This window comes from Galeopterus variegatus, unplaced genomic scaffold, assembly GCF_000696425.1.
Source record: "Galeopterus variegatus unplaced genomic scaffold, G_variegatus-3.0.2 Scaffold711, whole genome shotgun sequence".
NCBI lineage: Eukaryota > Metazoa > Chordata > Mammalia > Dermoptera > Cynocephalidae > Galeopterus > Galeopterus variegatus.
In genome coordinates this window covers 517,392-529,511 of record NW_007726822.1, presented here as the reverse complement: position 1 = coordinate 529,511, position 12,120 = coordinate 517,392, and positions in this window count along the sequence as shown.

Here is a 12,120-nt window from a genome sequence, read left to right as displayed (position 1 = left end):
TATCTGTAAAGCAGTTTCAGGTTTGCAGAGAACTTGAGCAGAAACTACAACAGTTGCCACACCCCCCAGGCCATTCCTCCTGTCATTAACACATGGCACTGTCACCCTCAACAATTCGCAGCTCTTCTACCCGGAGCACCTGGCAGCCCTCCCGCAAGAGGGTGGCCCACACGGGCCCGTCCACAGAGGTCCCTGGTGGCGCCTCACCCCGCCAGTCCTGGGCAAGCTTGGCCTCTGCCTCCCTGAGCACCTCCCTCTCCAGCCTATGAAGGCGAGAGGGTTACGTGAGCCTCTTAAATGCCACAGGCCTCGAAGCACCACTTGCAACAAGAGGCCCCAAAGAACAAAGCCCATCAACGACGCAAGATCCATCTGCCTCTGCACTGTGTGGTCACATGCTCAAGTCCTGTGCCACACTCTCCATGGATCTGTGAGACTGGAGAGGCCATGGGCCACCCTCATGGTGGCTGCAGCTGCTCTGCAGTGCTCATGTCCTCTGCTTCCCTCTGTCCCCTCTCATTCCTCATTCCTGCCCAATGATGCGCAGGGAGAAGCAGGGAAGGTGACATGCACTGGGCTGCTCATGGAGGAGGTGGCGGGGAGGGGTAATCAGCAGGAGGCTTGTGCAAAGGGCTGGCCCTGGGCGCAGTCACCAAGCCCAGTGGAAGGATAGAAAAGATGCGCGTCTTAAGAGGATGAGCCCTGAAGAGCACTAGGGGACAGAGGAGACAATGAGCAGACCGCTGCTGCTGGAACCGGGAAAATGGTGGAAGAGGGGCACCAGCAGTGGCAGCACAGTCCACGCCCCCCACCCCCCACCCTGCCACGCTCCCCTCTGAGGCTTCTGGAAGGCACGGGGAAGACAGGAAATGAAGCTGCACACTGCTTGCAGCACAGCAGGGCAAACGCCCCGCGCCACCCAGACGAGAGCGACCGAAGAGCTGGACGGTCCCACTAGGCTGCAGCTTCAGGGTGGGAGGGCTGGACTGAGAACCGGAGGCGCTGAGCCCCGAGGGCTGGAGTGAGGCAGCTCTGAGGTGATGACACAGAGCTGGGGGTGTCAGGGACAACAGGCAGCACCAGCAGCTGAGAAGGAGTTTCCCAGAGAGAGCTTGGGATACCTGCACAGGGTCCTCAGGGCACTCAGTGAGATCAGCAGCACTAGGATGATGGAATAATGGACCCCAAGATGCCCACACCCTAACCCCAGAACCTGTGAGCACATTCCCTTGTGTGGCGGAGGGGATGTAGCAGACAAGATTAAGGATGCAGACTTTGAGATGGGGAGATTATCCCAAATTATCTGGGTGAAGCCAACATAATCACACGAGTCTTCAAAGGCAGAGAACCTTTCCCAGCAGGGTCAAAGAGGAGAGACATGGGGGAAGGACATGCCAAGTATGAGAAGCCTCCACTGCCATTGCTGGCCTTGAACATGGAGCAAGGAGGCTCTGAGACAGGCTGTGGGTGGCCTAGAAGCTGGGAACAACCCTGCTACAACTGGCAAGAAAACAGGGACTTTGGTCCTATAGATGCAAAGAACCAAATTCTACCAACAACCTGAGAAAGCAGGAAACAGACCCTCCCCAGAGCAGCAGAACGGAACGAAGTCTGGATTTTAGTCCAGTGAGACCCATGTCACTTCTGACTTCAAGAACTGACCAAGTTTGTGACCATTTGTTACAGCAGCATCAGAAAACTAATACTAGTTCCATGTGTGAGAAGAAACTACCCATGCCCAGGTAAAGAGTCACCCAAAAGGATTAGCAAGAACCATATCTGGAGCTTAGAAAGAGCCATGAGTGACTCCTGCTCCTAGGAGCTAGAGTGGAAGCATCATAACTCATGGGGCTTTGGGTAGAGTGCTCAGAAGGTTTCAGTAATGAAATAAAATCAGCCCTAGACTAAATGTTGTTCTGGTCTCACCTAACAAAGGTAAACTGCCGAAGACCAGCTCCAGTCGAGTTGTGGGTCCTTGAAAGAGGGATGAGGAAGCTGGCGAAAATAACAAACCCAGACAGAGACCTCAATGCATCAGTATGCATGTTCTCTCTCTGCAGGCTTTCAGCGTGTTGCAGCTGGAGCCCAGAAGAGCATGAGACAATGCCTTTTATTTAGATTTTTCTCTGCAGGGGGTTTTTGGGTACTATTTTTATTACATCAGCAAGCTTGAATTAATAATTTAAAAAGGACAGGGGGGCCGGCCCGGTGGCGCACTGCTACAGTGTGCCACTTGGGAGCGCAGCGGCGCTCCCGCTGAGGGTTCGGATCCCACATACAGACCGGCCGCTCACTGGCTGAGCGAGGTGCGGGTGCTACACCAAGGGTTGCGATCCTGTTGCCGGTCCCGGTCTGGTACGGGCGCGACAATGAGGGTTGCGATCTGTTGCCAGTCACGAAAAAAGACAAAAAAAGAAAAAGAAAAAAAATAAAAAGGACAGGGGAAGCCAGTTTTTTTCCTTCGTTAGCACATCTGAGGTGATTAGCTGGTGCTTCCTCCTTTTGGTATTAGGTTATCAGATCAGGACCATCTTCTCATTGTCTTGAAGTTAACCTGTGACCTTTTCTGGTTGGCAAGCTGTGGTTAATATCTACCCTATTAACAGGGTGGGACTACTGCAGTTGCAAAGTGATAGACAGTACTATCATGTGACCTATGTCTATTGTTAAATGTAAGTACAAATTTGCTAAAAGGAAAAATGCTAACATTTAAATTCTAATGGGGGTCCTAATGATCTTATGTTCTAATGGAATGAACCTACTGCTCATATGGAAAAAGAATAGTGGATATTTGAGCAGCATTATCATGCACATTTTGAGGTTATGCATTTGCTGTGGCCCTGTAATCTTGATCTAAATGTTAAAGTGTCATTGTACACAGCACCATCCCTAGCAAAACTAGGTGTACTCTCTTATTTTTCTAAGATCTAATTTTGCAGGTTTAATAATTTTACAGCATATATTTTTATCCCAACACCTGATTCTTAATGATTTATTAAAACTGGACACCACCAAGTAAAGGGGATTCTACAGTTTCGTTCCCATATACTTAATTTGTCCCAATCATATAATTTCTCATTAATGCCAAGCATTCTCTTGCCATTAATATAATCTCCAGTAAATGATGTTTGCCAACTTACATTAGGCTGCAGCTCATATTTAGTCATGAGCGGTGCTTTTGGAATATATGTTGGTGTGGTCAATTATCATAAGGGGATAATTTTAAATTGTCCAATTTACTCAGATCCTCTGTGGGAATGTTCAGTTCAATGACTGCAAAATCATCTGTGTTATTTTTATAATCTTTTGGGAATTCAGAGAACTGCCACGCTAACCAAAATATCGAAAGAGAAGGCAAAAGCCACGAAGCCGAGGCGGGAATCCTTACGGTTGTAGCAAGTGCTCGTAGCTGCGGCCTTGCCAACTCGGAGAGGGCAGCCCAAGCTGACTCCTTTAGGATCCTGCCATGGTGTGGACCATGCCAGTAAACCAAGACCTGAAAGAATCAAAGTTACTGTTCCCAAGTAACTTAGCCACATCCCAGCACAAAGCTCAAGAATAACAATAGGAATACAATAACCAGCACCAACAAGGTGATGTCTGCCATCCAATCGAAAATTACCATGTACGCAAAGAAGCAAGAAAATACAACCCATACTGTGGCTGAATCGATCAACACAAATTGACCCAGAAATGACACAAGGAAAAAATTAGTAGGCAAGGACATTCGGACAGTAACTATAACCACATTTCAAGAAACTACAGGAAAGACTGAATACGTTAATGCAAAGAGGTTAAAAGTAGAAGAATGAAAAAAGATGGGCTGGCCCGGTGGCGCACTGGAGAGTGCGCCGCTTGGGAGCGCGGCGGTGCTCCCGCCGAGGGTTCGGATCCCATGTGGAGACCGGTTCCCGCTCGCTGGCTGAGCGTGGTGCGGCCGCGACACCGAGGGTTGCGATCCCGTTGCCGGTCCCCGGCATGGGCGCGACACCGAGGGTTGCGATCCCGTTACCGGTCAGTAAAAAAGACAAAAAGGAAAAAAAAAAAAAGAAGAATGAAAAAAGAAAAACAAGGCTGACATTAGTCACAAGAGAGCTGGAACAACTACTAGACAAAGTGGATTTCAGAAATGTAACAATCCTAAATGTTTATGCATCTAATAACAGAGCTTCAAAATACACAAAGCTGAAACAAATAAAAATGAAAAGAAAAATAGACAAACACAAATTACAGTAGAGATTTTAACACCCCTGTCTTTATGATTGATAGAACAAGTGAACAGAAAATCAGTAAAAATATATAAGACATGAATGACACCATCAACCAACTTGACCTAAGTAGTGTTTAAAGAAAACTCCATTCAATATTCTAAAGTAGGATATATATTCTTTCTAAAAATACATGGAACATTTACCAAGACTGACCATATTCTGGGCAATAAAACAAGTCTCAATAAATGTAAAATAATTCAAGGCATACAAAGTATGTTCTCTGACCACACTAAAATAAATCAATAAGAAATATATCTGAGAAATCCCCACATATTTAGAAACTATAATATGCTTTGAAATACAGCTTGGGTCAAAAAAGGAATCAAAAGTGAAATTACGAAGCATTTTGAAGTGAATAAAAATGAAAATATATCAAAATTAGTTGGAATTTATAGCACTAAATGTCTGTATTAGAAGAGTGACTTCAACTTCTATCTTAAGAAATTAGATACCCAAATGAAGCAAAAGGAAGGAAATAACAACAGTATATAAATCAAAGAAATAGAAAACAAATATTAGGAGAAAAAAAGTCAATGATTAAAGGCTAGTTATTTGAGAAGATCAATAAATTTGATAACCCCAGCCTGACTAATCAGGAAAAAAAGATGACACAAATTACCAACATCAGGAATGAGACAGGTAACAACACTACAGATTCTACAGATACTAAAGGGATAATAAGGATATATTCTAAACAACTTTTGCCAGTAAATTCAACAACTTAAAAGAAATAGACAAATTCCTTAAAAGACACAATCTACCAAAGCTCACTCAAGAAGAAATAGATTGCCTAAATAGCCCCACATCTAATAAAGGAATTGAATTTGTAGTTAAAAACCTTCCCACAAAACTCAGATGGCTTCCCTAGGGAATTCTACCAAATATTTAAGGAAAGAAACAATACCAACTCTACACAAATTCTCCCAGAAAAATTGAAAAGAAGGGAATACTTCCCAACTGATTTTACAAGGCCAGCCTTACTCTCAAAACTAGACAAAAATATTACAAGAAAACTGTAGACCAATATCCCTCATGGAACAGATACAAAAATTGTTAACAATATTTTATCAAATCATATTCGACAACATGTAAAAAAGATAACACATCATGACTAAATGGGGTTTATCCCATGAATACAAGGTTGGTTTAATACTTTAAAATTCTGCCAATGTAATTCCCAACATTAATAAACTAAAAAAGAAAAACCATACATATGACCATCTGGATAAATGCAGAAAAAGCACTTGTGATAATCCAACATCTACTTACGATAAAAAAATCTCAGCAAACTAGGAACAGAAGGGAATTTCCTCAACATGGTGAAGAGCACCTGAGAAAAACCTTTAGTTAACATACTTTTTTTTTTCCTTTTTGTCTTTTTTTCGTGACTGGTAACGGGATCGCAACCCTCGGTGTCGCGCCCGCACCGTGCTCAACCAGTGAGCGGACCGGTCTCTATATGGGATCCGAACCCTCAGCGGGAGTGCCGCTGCGCTCCCAAGCGCCGCACTCTACCGAGTGCGCCACCGGGCCGGCCCTAGTTAACATACTTAATGGTGAGAGATTAAATGCTATCTGTGTGAGATGGAAACATGGCAAGATACCTGCTGGTACCATTTCTATTCAATTTATCATGTTGGAAAGTCAAGCCAGTGTAATACCATAAGGCAAGAAAAAAGCAATAGAAAGCATTCAGGTTGAAAAAGAAGTCAAACTGTTTGTATTCACAGGTGATGTGATCATTTACATAGAAAATCCTCTGTAATCTGCAGCTCGGACTAGAATTCAGTCAGCTAGCAAGGTCACAGGATACAGTCAATATACAAAAATCTATTGTGATTCTACATACTAAAAACAATCAAAAATTTAAAAAGTCATACCATTTGCCATAGAGCAAAAAATATGTGAAGTATGTAGGAATAAATTTGACTAAAGATGTGCTAGATGATACACTGAAACTATCAAACACTGCTGAGAATTATTAAAGAAAACTTAAATAAATGGAGAGGTACACTGTTCAAAGATGTCGATTATTCCCAAATGGACCTACAGATAGAATGCATTCCCAATCAAAATCCCAGCAGGCATTGTTGTAGAAATTGACATGCTGATTCTAAAATTCTTATGAAAATACAAAGGACTACAAAGTAGCCAAAACAACTTTGAGGGGAACGGAGTGGAGAATTTACAACACCTGACTTCAAGACTAGTACGGCCAATTAATTTTCAGCAGAGGTGCAAAGGCAATTCAGTAGAGGAGAGAAAGTCTTCAGCAAATGGTGCTGAACAACTGGACGTCCAACTGGACCTGTACCTCCCACATATACAAAGAATCAAAATGACCCATAGCCCTAAATGTAACAAAACTACAAAACTTCTAGAAAGAAACAGAAGAAAATCTTCATGACTGATACCAAAGGCAAAATCTACAAACAAAAAACTTCATAAACTGAAATTCTTCAAATTTTAGATCTTTTGTTCTTTGAATACACTGCTATGGGACTGAAAATTCAACAGGTTACCACCACCAAGGCGCCCACTCCGTGGTGAACACACTGTGACAAACCTCAGTGTCCTCCTTCCCACCTCCACTCCCCCTGCTCCTCTGTGCTCAGGGTGCTGACCTTCCCACACAGGCAGCACCACGTCACACTGCTGCTCGCTGCCCACAGCCTCGAATCTAGTGCCTTCCACGTGGGCTGGCGTGAGCTGCGGCCTCCGCGCCCACCTCCCATTCCAGGCGTCCGGCTGACATAAAACCCCAGCCTGCTGGAATCCTGTGCACAGGACACACCCTATGCACCAGCAAGTGATTGAACATATTCCTGCAGCTCATGTGGTAAATACAGGATCAGAATAAGACAGGAACGGGTGTATGTCCGGTCTCCCTTCTCCACTACAGTGAGCAGGGAGAAAAGTTTTGGTTTGTATCCTGTGCACGGAATTTTTTTTTAAAACTATTCGTTGAAGGAATACAATCAAAATACTCTTGTAAGACTCAATATTGTGAAACTGTCAATTTTCCTTAATCTATAAGCTAGAGGGTACTTGACAGAATGGTCCAAACTTCATAGAAAAGAATCAACATACAAAAATAGGCAATAAATTTTGAAAAATAAGAGGCTGAACTGTTCGCTCAGTCGGCTAGAGTGTGGTGCTTATAACACCAAGGTCCAGGGTTCAATCCCTATACTAGCCAGCCACCAAAAAATAAATAAATTCATAAACAAATTTTGAAAAATATATGCAAAGAAGGGGGATTTGTCCTACATTATGTGAAAAAGTATTAAAAGGCTACAGTAACTAAAACTATGCTATTGTTGTAATAGTAAGTACACAAACAGAACCATATGGAAAAGCAAGACAATAAAACACTAACAGGGAAGAAAATGTATTTTATGTGAAAGGTGGGATTTAAAATGATAAAGACAGATTAGTCAATAAGCAGTATTGAAACAAGCAGTTAGGCATTCAGGGAAAAAATTAGTCTTCCCTACATCTTTCCTTACCCCAAAATGTGTCCCAGATAGATATGAGTTAAACGTAAAAATCAAACCGTGAAAGTCCTAGTAGAAAATACAGGTAAATATTTTATATATATAGTCCTGGGATAGGTAAGGACTTTCTAAGCCAAACACCACAATAAACACTATTCAGTTTGGCCCTATAAAAATCGTAAATTTCTGAATGTCGTGTGTGTGTGTGTGTGTGTGTGTGTATTTGTGTGTGTGTGTATATATACTTAAATATATATATATATTAAAAACCATATCCGGGCCGGCCCATGGCTCACTCGGTAGAGTGCGGTGCTGATAACACCAAGGCCGCGGGTTCGGATCCCATATAGGGATGGCCAGTTGCTCACTGGCTGAGCGTGGTGCTGACAACACCAAGTCAAGGGTTGAGATCCCCTTACCGGTCATCTTTTAAAAAAAAAAAAAAAAAAAAAAACCATATCCTACAGCCACCTAGACCATACACCTAGGCCCACAACCCCACACAATCACACACCTCCACCCAATCAGACAAGGCAGCACAGTTGACTAAAGCAAAAAATGACAATGGGATTACACCAAGTCACAGGAATCAATCCAGAGTGAAGAGTCAACCTATGGAATGGGAGACAACATTTACAAACCACACATCTGATAAGGGGTTAATATCCAAAATATGTAAGGAACTCAACTCAATAGCAAGAAAACAGACAACCCGATTAAAAGATGGAAAAAGGATCTAAAAAGACATTTCTCAAAAGACACAAATGGCCAACAGGGCATATGAAAAAATATTCAACATCACTAGTCATCAGGAAAGTGCAAATTAAAATCACAGTGAGATGTCACCTCACACCTAGAGAGCGGTATCAACAAAAAGACAAAGGTAAGTGCTGGCAAAGACGTGGAGAAGTGGGGACTCTCCTACGCTGCTGGTGGGAATATAAATTAGCACAGCCATTATGGAAAATTGTACAAAGGTTCCTCAAAAAATAAAAATAGAACACTAACATGATTCAGCAATCCTACTACTGGGTATAGATCCACAGGAAATGAAATCAGTATGTCGAAAAGATGCCTGCCGTCCCACGTTCACTGCAGCACACTTGACAATAGTTGAGATGTGGAATCAGCCTGAGTGTCCATCAACGGGTGAATGCATAAAGGAAACGTGGCACAAAATGGAATACTATTCAGCCTTCAAAAAGAAGGAAATCCTGTCCTTTATGACAACCTAGATGAGCCTACAGTGAAATAAGCCAAGCCCAGAAAGACACGTATCACATAAACTCGCTTTATATGTAGAATCCAAAAAAGCTGATCTCAAAGAAGCAGTGAGCGGAATGGTGGTTATAAGGGCTGGGAGACGATTGGAGAGATGTTGGTCAACAGGTACAAGGTTCCAGCTACACAGGAAGAATAAGTTCAAGAGATCTATTGTACCACATGGTGACTACAGTTAATGAGTGTACTGTGCACTTGAAAATCACTGAGACTAGATTTTAAGTGTTCTCACCACAAATAAATATGTGAGGTAATGCATATGTTAACTAGCTTAATCTAGCCCTTCCACAATGTATATGTATTTCAAAACATCATGTTGTACACCATAAATATAGCTCCATTGGTTAGAGCATGGTGCTGAAAACACCAAGGTCCAGGGTTTGATCCATGTACGGGCCAGCTGCCAAAACAAAACAAAAAAAACCAACCACGAAAGCCAAGCAGGGGTTTGGTTAAATTAAATAAACTAAAAAAAAAAAAAACAAAACAAAAAACTAACGGGAGAGGGTGGTGGGCAGGTAGGGCTGACAGGATTTTTCCAACAGTACACATTTTTCCGTGAATGAAGAAGCTGCTTCCTCTTAGTTCCATGCAACCACATTTAGAAAACACCCACCAGGGACCATCCCAGGCCCACACAGTCCCTGGTTTAAAGGTTCTCTCAGGCCACAAAAAGAATACACACAAGTTTTATGGCTGCCACATGCTTGGGCAAAATAGAAGTGCTGGACAATGTGCACTGAGCCTGAAGGGGGTTAAATGGGGGTGGGGAGCATGGGAGGCTGAGGATAGTTGCGTGTGTGTTGGGAGACTGGGTGGTCACGGAATGCCCACCCATGTATTGGGTCCAAGGGACTTTCCTTCCTAGCACAGGAGTGAGAGAAAGAAGCAACTTCCAGAGTCATCAACGAGAACCTGGGCTGAAGACCAAGGAAGTGCAGTGCTGCACATCACTGCTTCTGGCCCACTGAGGACACCATTTCTCAATTTAAGCAGGCTGAGCTGTGTCACTGGGTGCAGGTTAAACCCCCAAAGCCAGGTAGACCTTTCAGTTCATTGAAGAAAGCATGTTTCTCATGATGTGCAGCGGCCAAAATTCTCTGAGCACTGGCCAGGAGCTCACGAGAGCCATGGGAGCCTTTCCCACTGTTCCTGCCCGAGGATCAGGCTCTGTGAGCTGGCACAGACAGAGATAACCCCATGTTACTCAGCTCAGTGAAGGGGTTACGAGGCCTGGGGCTGCTGATCACAGGCAGCAGCAACCTCGCTTCTTACCTGGGCCTCTGTAAACCCTGGGAAAGGAAACTAAGCTGAACTGAAGCACGCACAAGCCCCACAGGTCCTGCTGCTGAGACGCTGGTGTCCCTCCGCAGGCAGCAGTCAACCCTGGGGGAGTGAGGAACAGCGAGAAGCAGGTCTGAACAGGCCACAGCAGCCTGGACATCAGCCTCAAGTTAACAAAGACTGCTCAACCTCGGATCATTCCACTCTGACACTGTTTTAGTCCGTTTTGTGTTGCTATAACAGAAGTACCTGAGACTGGGTAATTTATAAAGAAGAGAGGTTTATTCGGCTTATGATTCTGGGACAGCTGCATCTGGCACGGGCCTCAGGCTGCTTCTACTCATGGTGGAAAGTGGCAGGGAGCTGGGGGGGTACAAGCAGATCACATGGCGAGAGGAAGCAAGACAGAGAGAGAGAGAAGGTGCCAGGGTCCTATATACAACAAGCTCCCACGGGAACTAGTAGAGCGAGAACTCACTCATTAATATTAATCCCCCCTGCCCCAGGGAGAGCATTAATCCATTCATGAGGGATCCACCCCCATGACTCAATTAGTTTCCAACACTGCCACATTGGGGATCAAATTTCCACATGAGTTTTGGAGGGGACAACACATCCCAACTCCATCAGACACCCTCACATGTTGGCCACAACAGCCCAAGGCCTAGGAATGAAGGTCCTGCTAACAACAGAGTCCCAGGACCCCAGAGGTCCCAGACTGTACATGCAACTACATTGCAAACACATGCCACGGATAAAATATCCCACAACCAATGATTCCCACATGCATCTTCAGTTCTCACCTCTCCCAGGACCCAGTGTCTGCCAGACGTCTCCATACAGACAATCACTGCCACTCAAACCCAACTGCTCTACAACTCAACTCACCATCTTCACCTCTGACTCCTGCCAGCCTCTACCCCACCTGCCTCTTTCCTACATTATCAAGCACTCGGCTACCTGGGTCAGAAAGGAGCATCCCCTGTCACTCCATCTCCCTCTTGTCCACCTCTACTGCCACCAACCCCTTCCAAAGTGGCAGCCCTGCCTCCAGGACTGTCCCTTCAGGGCCAGCTTCCACCCCCATCATTGACTGGTCCCACCAAACAGCTGCTCCAGTGTGCATCCCCAGGCTCAGCCAACCCTCTGCTCCCCGCCCAGGCCCCTCCGTCCCTTCCCGCTCCCCTTCGTGCTCACCTCCCCTCACTGGGACTTGTGGGTCTGTCCAATCCCCACCCTGAGCTGCCAAAGGAGAATTTCTGTAAAGTGTGTAGAACGAAGCCACCTGCGCCCACGGGGCAGTCTGCTCCTCAGACCCTCACGATGCACTGCAGCTGCACCGACGCTACGGGAAAATTCGAACCCAAACCCAGGCGGGCCAGCCCCGGCTCAGCACCACCTCGCTCCCTCCTTGACTGACAGCGGGACTCGCTACGGCTCCTCCAGCTCTAGGACCAGTACCCTCGTGACCTTGGACAAATCACCTTCTGCTCTGAATCGTCTCCTTTAATGTTCAAAGACAATACGGAAAGAATAAAGTGGTCCTGGTGCCTCCCTCAGGCCTGGGAACCCTAAGGATTTAGGTTTAGCTTCTCGGAGAGGACCCCAAGGGCCCCGCTAGAGGGAGCAGAGACATAGGCCACGCAGCCCCCTTCCCAGGAGGCAGGACAAGGACCTGAGACCACTGCGCTTCCCGGGAGGGGTCGGCACGGGACCCGGGGCCACCGCGCTCCCCGGGGAGTGGCCGGCACGGGACCCGGGGCCACCGCGTTTCCCAGGAGAGGCCG